We start from the raw sequence: 10,477 nt of genomic DNA on the forward strand, positions 1-10,477 counted from the left end.
GAGATAGCCTGCAAAGTAATGTCATACTTTCCAGGTCCATACCCAAACAGTTCGAACTACTAATTTTTAAAATTACTCTCTCCAGAAATAAGTCTCTCACTGTTGCCGCCTGCTACCGACCCCCCTCAGCTCCCAGCTGTGCCCTGGACACCATTTGTGAATTGATCGCCCCCCATCTAGCTTCAGAGTTTGTTCTGTTAGGTGACCTAAACTGGGATATGCTTAACACCCCGGCAGTCCTACAATCTAAGCTAGTTGCCCTCAATCTCACACAAATCATCAAGGAACACATCAGGTACAACCCTAACTTTGTAAACAAGGGCACCCTCATAGACGTCATCCTGACCAACTGGCCCTCCAAATACACCTCCGCTGTCTTCAACCAGGATCTCAGCGATCACTGCCTCATTGCCTGTATCCGCTACGGAGCCGCAGTCAAACGACCACCCCTCAACACTGTCAAACGCTCCCTAAAACACTTCTGTGAGCAGGCCTTTCTAATCGACCTGGCCCGGGTATCCTGGAAGGACATTGACCTCATCCCGTCAGTTGAGGATGCCTGGTCATTCTTTAAAAGTAACTTCCTCACCATTTTAGATAGGCATGCTCCGTTCAAAAAATGCAGAACTAAGAACAGATACAGCCCTTGGTTCACTCCAGACCTGACTGCCCTCGACCAGCACAAAAACATCCTGTGGCGGACTGCAATAGCATCGAATAGTCCCCGCGATATGCAACTGTTCAGGGAAGTCAGGAACCAATACACACAGTCAGTCAGGAAAGCTAAGGCCAGCTTCTTCAGGCAGAAGTTTGCATCCTGTAGCTCCAACTCCAAAAAGTTCTGGGACACTGTGAAGTCCATGGAGAACAAGAGCACCTCCTCCCAGCTGCCCACTGCACTGAGGCTAGGTAACACGGTCACCACCGATAAATCCATGATTATCGAAAACTTCAACAAGCATTTCTCAATGGCTGGCCATGCCTTCCGCCTGGCTACTCCAACCTCGGCCAACAGCTCCGCCCCCCCCGCAGCTACTCGCCCAAGCCTCTCCAGGTTCTCCTTTACCCAAATCCAGATAGCAGATGTTCTGAAAGAGCTGCAAAACCTGGACCCGTACAAATCAGCTGGGCTTGACAATCTGGACCCTCTATTTCTGAAACTATCCGCCGCCATTGTCGCAACCCCTATTACCAGCCTGTTCAACCTCTCTTTCATATCGTCTGAGATCCCCAAGGATTTGAAAGCTGCCGCAGCCATCCCCCTCTTCAGAGGGGGAGACACCCTGGACCCAAACTGTTACAGACCTATATCCATCCTGCCCTGCCTATCTAAGGTCTTCGAAAGCCAAACAGGTCACTGACCATCTCGAATCCCACCGTACCTTCTCCGCTGTGCAATCTGGTTTCCGAGCCGGTCACGGGTGCACCTCAGCCACGCTCAAGGTACTAAACGATATCATAACCGCCATCGATAAAAGACAGTACTGTGCAGCCGTCTTCATCGACCTTGCCAAGGCTTTCGACTCTGTCAATCACCATATTCTTATCGGCAGACTCAGTAGCCTCGGTTTTTCGGATGACTGCCTTGCCTGGTTCACCAATTACTTTGCAGACAGAGTTCAGTGTGTCAAATCGGAGGGCATGCTGTCCGGTCCTCTGGCAGTCTCTATGGGGGTGCCACAGGGTTCAATTCTCGGGCCAACTCTTTTCTCTGTATATATCAATGATGTTGCTCTTGCTGCGGGCGATTCCCTGATCCACCTCTACGCAGACGACACCATTCTATATACTTCCGGCCCGTCCTTGGACACTGTGCTATCTAACCTCCAAACGAGCTTCAATGCCATACAACACTCCTTCCGTGGCCTCCAACTGCTCTTAAACGCTAGTAAAACCAAATGCATGCTTTTCAACCGTTCGCTGCCTGCACCCGACCTTGAATATGTGGACATCTATAAGTACCTAGGTGTCTGGCTAGACTGTAAACTCTTCTTCCAGACTCATATCAAACATCTCCAATCGAAAATCAAATCAAGAGTCGGCTTTCTATTCCGCAACAAAGCCTCCTTCACTCACGCCGCCAAACTTACCCTAGTAAAACTGACTATCCTACCGATCCTCGACTTTGGCGATGTCATCAACAAAATTGCTTCCAACACTCTACTCAGCAAACTGGATGCAGTTTATCACAGTGCCATCCGTTTTGTCACTAAAGCACCTTATACCACCCACCACTGCGACTTGTATGCTTTAGTCGGCTGGCCCTCGCTACATATTCGTCGCCAGACCCACTGGCTCCAGGTCATCTACAAGTCCATGCTAGGTAAAGCTCCGCCTTATCTCAGTTCACTGGTCACGATGGCAACACCCATCCGTAGCACGCGCTCCAGCAGGTGTATCTCACTGATCATCCCTAAAGCCAACACCTCATTTGGCCGCCTTTCGTTCCAGTACTCTGCTGCCTGTGACTGGAACGAATTGCAAAAATCGCAGATTTTTCTCTCACCAACTTCAAACATCTGCTATCTGAGCAGCTAACCGATCGCTGCAGCTGTACATAGTCTATTGGTAAATAGCCCACCCATTTTCACCTACCTCATCCCCATACTGTTTTTATTTATTTACTTTTCTGCTCTTTTGCACACCAATATCTCTACCTGTACATGTCCATCTGATCATTTATCACTCCAGTGTTAATCTGCAAAATTGTAATTATTCGCCTACCTCCTCATGCCTCTTGCACACAATGTATATAGATTCCCCTTTTTGTTCTACTGTGTTATTGACTTGTTAATTATTTACTCCATGTGTAACTCTGTGTTGTCTGTTCACACTGCTATGCTTTATCTTGGCCAGGTCGCAGTTGTAAATGAGAACTTGTTCTCAACTAGCCTACCTGGTTAAATAAAGGTGAAATATATATATTTTTTTTAATTCAAGGTCCTGGAGTGGCCTAGTCAGTCTCCAGATCTCAACCCCATAGAAAATCTTTGGAGGGAGTTGAAAGTCCGTGTTGCCCAGCAACAGCCCCAAAACATCACTGCTCTAGAGGAGATCTGCATGGAGGAATTGGCCAAAATACCAGCAACAGTGTGTGAAAACCTTGTGAAGACTTACAGAAAACGTTTGACCTCTGTCATTGCCAACAAAGGGTATATAACAAAGTATTGAGATAAACTTTTGTTATTGACCAAATACTTATTTTCCACCATAAATTGCAAATAAATTCATAAAAAATCCTACAATGTGATTTTCAGGATTTTTTAGTTTGTTGAAGTTTACCTATGATGAACATTACAGGCCTGTCTCATCTTTTTAAGTGGGAGAACTTGCACAATTGGTGGCTGACTAAATACTTTTTTGCCCCACTGTACATGGCTGTCATATGATAATGTGTAGCGATCTATTCCTGTACCAGGGGAATGGAGAGGAGACCCTGTGAAGTCTCGACAAAGGCCCTGCAGGCAGAATATTGACAATAGAAAGTCTCCTTTCAATCCCCTGGTGTTTGTTGTCAATAGTATACAGCCCTAGAGGATGTGATTTGAACTGTGTAGTACTGATCTCTTTTATCATGTCTATTGTAGGAAACCAGTAGAATCTCCACAGGGAGAGATGGAGAGATGCCTGTAACTCGTGTGGAAGACTGCTGTCTGGAGTGCTATGGTATTTTTGTGATGTGTATTTTTAAACGACCAAACCAAAATCTAAGAGAGCGCTACCATATCTATCTTTCCTCCTTTGTTAAATAATCATACTGTAACTTTGAGTTATTTGTAAGTTATTCACCGAAATGTACTGCAAACTTCCCAGAGGCTGTTGGCTAGAGGAGAGGCCTGCACTCAGCCTACCCTCTCCACCATATGTCCACACACACATCCACCCACAGAGACGTGCACGCACAGATTCTACACTTGCCTGCTTTGGGTGTGTCTGCCAGAATGAGCTTACTGTAGGTGATACTGGGCTTCCAACTAGTCTTGGGTCATGTATGGTGGCTGTGTGAGCATGAACACGTGTGTTACTGTGTGTGTTTTGTGTCTGTGTACACACACTGTACTGTCTAGTGGTGTGTGTGTGTCTGTGTACACACACTGTACTGTCTAGTGGTGTGTGTGTGTTTTACCAGATGAAGTTGGTGCTGTGGCTGCAGTTTTAGAGTTAGTGGAAAGATTGAAGAGGTGGCCAGTGAACTATTGAGATCTGTAGTGTTTGTAACTGTGGGCTTCTGCTGATTCATAATGTGTGTGTAAGTGTGGGTTTCTGCTGATTCATAATGTGTGTGTAAGTGTGGTTTTCTGCAGATTCATAATGTGTGTGTAAGTGTGGGTTTCTGCAGATTCATAATGTGTCTTGTAAGTGTGGGTTTCTGCAGATTCATAATGTGTGTGTAAGTGTGGGTTTCTGCAGATTCATAATGTGTGTGTAAGTGTGGGTTTCTGCAGATTCATAATGTGATTGTAAGTGTGGGTTTCTGCAGATTCATAATGTGTGTGTAAGTGTGGGTTTCTGCAGATTCATAATGTGTGTGTAAGTGTGGGTTTCTGCAGATTCAAAATGTGTGTGTAAGTGTGGGTTTCTGCAGATTCATAATGTGTGTGTAAGTGTGGGTTTCTGCAGATTCATAATGTTTGTGTAAGTGTGGGTTTCTGCAGATTCATAATGTGTGTGTAAGTGTGGGTTTCTGCAGATTCATAATGTGTGTGTAAGTTTGGGTTTCTGCAGATTCATAATGTGATTGTAAGTGTGGGTTTCTGCAGAATCATAATGTGATTATAAGTGTGGGTTTCAGCAGATTCATAATGTGTGTGTAAGTGTGGGTTTCTGCAGATTCATAATGTGTGTGTCAGTGTGGGTTTCTGCAGATTCATAAAGTGTGTGTAAGTGTGGGTATCTGCAGATTCATAATGTGATTGTAAGTGTGGGTTTCTGCAATTTCATAATGTGTTTGTAAGTGTGGGTTTCTGCAGATTCATAATGTGTGTGTAAGTGTGGGTTTCTGCTGATTCATAATGTGTGTGTAAATGTGGGTTTCTGCAGATTCATAATGTGTGTGTAAGTATGGGAATCTGCTGATTCATAATGTGATTGTAAGTGTGGGTTTCTGCAGATTCATAATGTGATTGTAAGTGTGGGTTTCTGCTGATTCATAATGTGTGTGTAAGTGTGGGTTTCTGCAGATTCATAATGTGTGTGTAAGTGTGGTTTTCTGCAGATTCATAAAGTGTGTGTAAGTGTGGGTATCTGCAGATTCATAATGTGATTGTAAGTGTGGGTTTCTGCAATTTCATAATGTGTTTGTAAGTGTGGGTTTCTGCAGATTCATAATGTGATTGTAAGTGTGGGTTTCTGCAGATTCATAATGTGTGTGTAAGTGTGGGTTTCTGCTGATTCATAATGTGTGTGTAAATGTGGGTTTCTGCAGATTCATAATGTGTGTGTAAGTATGGTAATCTGCTGATTCATAATGTGATTGTAAGTGTGGGTTTCTGCAGATTCATAATGTGATTGTAAGTGTGGGTTTCTGCTGATTCATAATGTGTGTGTAAGTGTGGGTTTCTGCAGATTCATAATGTGTGTGTAAGTGTGGTTTTCTGCAGATTCATAATGTGTGTGTAAGTGTGGGTTTCTGCAGATTCATAATGTGTCTTGTAAGTGTGGGTTTCTGCAGATTCATAATGTGTGTGTAAGTGTGGGTTTCTGCAGATTCATAATGTGATTGTAAGTGTGGGTTTCTGCAGATTCATAATGTGTGTGTAAGTGTGGGTTTCTGCAGATTCATAATGTGATTGTAAGTGTGGGTTTCTGCAGATTCATAATGTGATTGTAAGTGTGGGTTTCTGCAGATTCATAATGTGTGTGTAAGTGTGGGTTTCTGCAGATTCATAATGTGTGTGTAAGTGTGGGTTTCTGCAGATTCATAATGTGTGTGTAAGTGTGGGTTTCTGCTGATTCATAATGTGATTGTAAGTGTGGGTTTCTGCAGATTCATAATGTGATTGTAAGTGTGGGTTTCTGCAGATTCATAATGTGATTGTAAGTGTGGGTTTCTGCAGATTCATAATGTGATTGTAAGTGTGGGTTTCTGCAGATTCATAATGTGTGTGTACGTGTGGGTTTCTGCTGATTCATAATGTGTGTGTAAGTGTGGGTTTCTGCAGATTCATAATGTGTGTGTAAGTGTGGGTTTCTGCAGATTCATAATGTGTGTGTAAGTGTGGGTTTCTGCAGATTCATAATGTGTGTGTAAGTGTGGGTTTCTGCAGATTCATAATGTGTGTGTAAGTGTGGGTTTCTGCAGATTCATAATGTGTGTGTAAGTGTGGGTTTCTGCAGATTCAAAATGTGTGTGTGTAAGTGTGGGTTTCTGCAGATTCATAATGTGTGTGAAAGTGTGGGTTTCTGCAGATTCATAATGTGATTGTAAGTGTGGGTTTCTGCAGATTCATAATGTGATTGTAAGTGTGGGTTTCTGCTGATTCATAATGTGTGTGTAAGTGTGGGTTTCTGCAGATTCATAATGTGTGTGTAAGTGTGGGTTTCTGCAGATTCAAAATGTGTGTGTAAGTGTGGGTTTCTGCAGATTCATAATGTGTGTGTAAGTGTGGGTTTCTGCAGATTCATAATGTGTGTGTAAGTGTGGGTTTCTGCAGATTCATAATGTGTGTGTAAGTGTGGATTTCTGCAGATTCATAATGGTGTGTAAGTTTGGGTTTCTGCAGATTCATAATGTGATTGTAAGTGTGGGTTTCTGCAGAATCATAATGTGATTATAAGTGTGGGTTTCAGCAGATTCATAATGTGTGTGTAATTGTGGGTTTCTGCAGATTCATAATGTGTGTGTCAGTGTGGGTTTCTGCAGATTCATAAAGTGTCTGTAAGTGTGGGTTTCTGCTGATTCATAATGTGTTTGTAAGTGTGGGTTTCTGCTTATTCATAATGTGATTGTAAGTGTGGGTTTCTGCAGATTCATAATGTGTGTGTAAGTGTGGGTTTCTGCAGATTCATAATGTAATTGTAAGTGTGGGTTTCTGCAGATTCATAATGTGATTGTAAGTGTGGGTTTCTGCAGATTCATAATGTGATTGTAAGTGTGAGTTTCTGCTGATTCATAATGTGTGTGTAAGTGTGGGTTTCTGCAGATTCATAATGTGTGTGTAAGTGTGGTTTTCTGAAGATTCATAATGTGTGTGTAAGTGTGGGTTTCTGCAGATTCATAATGTGTCTTGTAAGTGTGGGTTTCTGCAGATTCATAATGTGTGTGTAAGTGTGGGTTTCTGCAGATTCATAATGTGATTGTAAGTGTGGGTTTCTGCAGATTCATAATGTGATTGTAAGTGTGGGTTTCTGCACATTCATAATGTGATTGTAAGTGTGGGTACCTGCTGATTCATAATGTGTGTGTAAGTGTGGGTTTCTGCAGATTCATAATGTGTGTGAAAGTGTGGGTTTCTGCAGATTCATAATGTGTGTGTAAGGGTGGGTTTCTGCTGATTCATAATGTGATTGTAAGTGTGGGTTTCTGCAGATTCATAATGTGATTGTAAGTGTGGGTTTCTGCAGATTCATAATGTGATTGTAAGTGTGGGTTTCTGCTGATTCATAATGTGTGTGTAAGTGTGGGTTTCTGCAGATTCATAATATGTGTGTAAGTGTGGGTTTCTGCAGATTCAAAATGTGTGTGTAAGTGTGGGTTTCTGCAGATTCATAATGTGTGTATAAGTGTGGGTTTCTGCAGATTCATAATGTGTGTGTAAGTGTGGGTTTCTGCAGATTCATAATGTGTGTGTAAGTGTGGGTTTCTGCAGATTCATAATGTGATTGTAAGTGTGGGTTTCTGCAGATTCATAATGTGTGTGTAAATGTGGGTTTCTGCAGATTCATAATGTGTGTGTAAGTGTGGGTTTCTGCAGATTCATAATGTGATTGTAAGTGTGGGTTTCTGCTGATTCATAATGTGTGTGTAAGTGTGGGTTTCTGCAGATTCATAATGTGTGTGAAAGTGTGGGTTTCTGCAGATTCATAATGTGTGTGAAAGTGTGGGTTTCTGCAGATTCATAATGTGATTGTAAGTGTGGGTTTCTGCAGATTCATAATGTGTGTGTAAGTGTGGGTTTCTGCAGATTCAAAATGTGTGTGTAAGTGTGTGTTTCTGCAGATTCATAATGTGTGTGTAAGTGTGGGTTTCTGCAGATTCATAATGTGATTGTAAGTACGGGTTTCTGCACATTCATAATGTGTGTGTGTGTGTAAGTGTGGGTTACCAGGTGAAGGCTGTGCAGGGGCTGCAGTTTGTGGGAGGTTTGCAGAGGCGAGCTGGGAACTAGTGAAGCATGTTTTCTGTTGTGTGTATTTAGCTGTGTGTGTATTTCACTGTGTGTGTGTATTTCCCTGAGTGTGTATTAAGCTGTGTGTGTATTTAGCTGTATGTGTGTAATTCGCTATGTGTGTGTATTTCACTGTGTGTGTGTATTTAGCTGTGTGTGTGTATTTCACTGTGTGTGTGTGTATTTCCCTGAGTGTGTATTAAGCTGTGTGTGTATTTAGCTGTATGTGTGTAATTCGCTATGTGTGTGTATTTCACTGTGTGTGTGTGTGTGTGTGTATTTCACTGTGTGTGTGTATTTCGACTGTGTGTGTGTGTGTGTATTTCGCTGTGTGTGTGTGTATTTCGCTGTGTGTGTGTATTTCGCTGTGTGTGTGTGTATTTCGCTGTGTGTGTGTATTTACCTGAGTGTGTATTAAGTTGTGTGTATATTTCGCTGTGTGTGTGTATTTCGCTGTGTGTGTGTGTGTATTTACCAGATAAAGTCAGTGCAGTGGCTGCAGAAGGTGGGCTGTTTGAAGAAGCGAGCAGTGAACTGGTGGTCCTTGACCTCGATGATCCTCTTGTGTTTCAGCGCCCCCTTCCTCTGGAACACTGGCACCCTGGGAGGGGGGGTGAGGGGGGAGGGCAGGGGAGAGGCCCCAGGGGTGGCCTCAGGGAGGCCAGGGTCAGGGGGGAGAGGGAGGGGGACGGAGACACGGGAGTAGACATGCTTCCTGGAGGGATGGAAGGAGAGGGGAAAGGAGAGGTGATGGAGAGGAGGGATAGGAGGAGAGGGGAAAGAGGAAGAGAGAGGAGGGTAGAGGACAGATGGAGATGAAATGGGTGGATAGTAGTGAGAGAGAGAGAGAGAGAGAGAGAGAGAGAGAGAGAGAGAGAGAGAGAGCGGGAGAGAGAGAGCGAGAGACAGAGAGAAAGAGCGAGAGAGAGAGAGAGAGAGAGAGAGAGAGATTGAGTGAGAGAGAGAGAGAGAGAGAGAGAGAGAGAGAGAGAGAGAGAGAGAGAGCGAGAGAGAGAGAGAGAGAGAGAGAGAGAGAGAGAGAGAGAGCGAGAGCGAGAGAGAGAATAAAAGAACCCAGACAGGGGACAGAGGGATGAGCAGAGGGAGAGGGAGGGAGAATGTATAAAAAGGAGAGAGGTTAATTCACACATTGAGACAGAGCTCTCCTCAGAGACCCAGAGACACAGAACAATTAGTGAAATTCACACTGTGTCCCACATATGTCCCACTTCATACTCGATCGCTTTCTCTCTCTCACCCCATCTATCCTCATCGCCACGCCAACTGCAACCTCCCACATTCCCCTGACAACCAAACACCCTGAGTTGCCCTGACAACCAAACACCCTTATCACATGTCAACTGCACCTCCTGTTGCACCCCCCCACCCCCCACACTACTCCAATATTAGAACTGGTACCCTCTCTGTCCTTGTCTCCTTCCTCTTTATCCTGATTTGATATTGTGTTAATTTCTCCATAAAAGTTTGGACTGTATTCTCATGTACAGTCTATATGAGTCAAAAGTGAGGAAATGTGAAAAATTTAACTGAGAGAAGAGGAGTAGCAGACTGCTAAATGATAAATGAAACCACAACAGAGATTGAATGAATAAGTAAATAAGCAGAGAGCGTACAGCATAGCAAACAGGACCTGTTGAAATGATTATGGCACACTGGAAGATGGAGGAAATCGATCCAATGGGTGAATACCAGAGACAGGGAGGGCTGAAAGAGGGCTGAAAGAGGGCTGAAATAGGGCTGAAAGAACACAGAAACAGAACAAACAAATACAAGAAAAAAAGGAAATCCTCAACAAATAAGGAACAGAGTGGAAAGCTGTGTGGAGATATAAGTGGAAGGAGAGAGGGAGAAACAAAGAGAAAGAGAGAGACATTACCTGTATTTGTGGTTGTTTGGGCTGACAGACTTGATCAAAGAGCAGGCTTCTCCTCTTCCTCTCCCCCTCTCTTTATCTCTCCTCCTTTGATAGGCAGCCTGCTATCGCTCTGAACCTGTCGCTGGTCACATCAAAAAAGAAAAAGTGAAGGAAAGAGAGAGGCAAGTGGTGGCAGGGAGGAAGAGCTGGGAAAAAGAGCTGCCTACAAAAAAAGAGCAAGTAACAAGGGATGAGATTGAAGCTTTCCAAGAAC

The 10,477-nt window shown here is 43.6% G+C and overlaps 1 pseudogene; it reads right to left on the minus strand.

Annotated features, from left to right (window-relative positions):
• Positions 1-9,590, minus strand: part of LOC109880145 (protein kinase C alpha type-like) — a 35,020-nt pseudogene extending 25,430 nt beyond the window's left edge.
• Positions 9,591-10,477: the final 887 nt, after the last annotated feature.

This window comes from Oncorhynchus kisutch, linkage group LG13 (genome assembly GCF_002021735.2).
Source record: "Oncorhynchus kisutch isolate 150728-3 linkage group LG13, Okis_V2, whole genome shotgun sequence".
NCBI classification, from domain to species: Eukaryota; Metazoa; Chordata; class Actinopteri; order Salmoniformes; family Salmonidae; genus Oncorhynchus; species Oncorhynchus kisutch.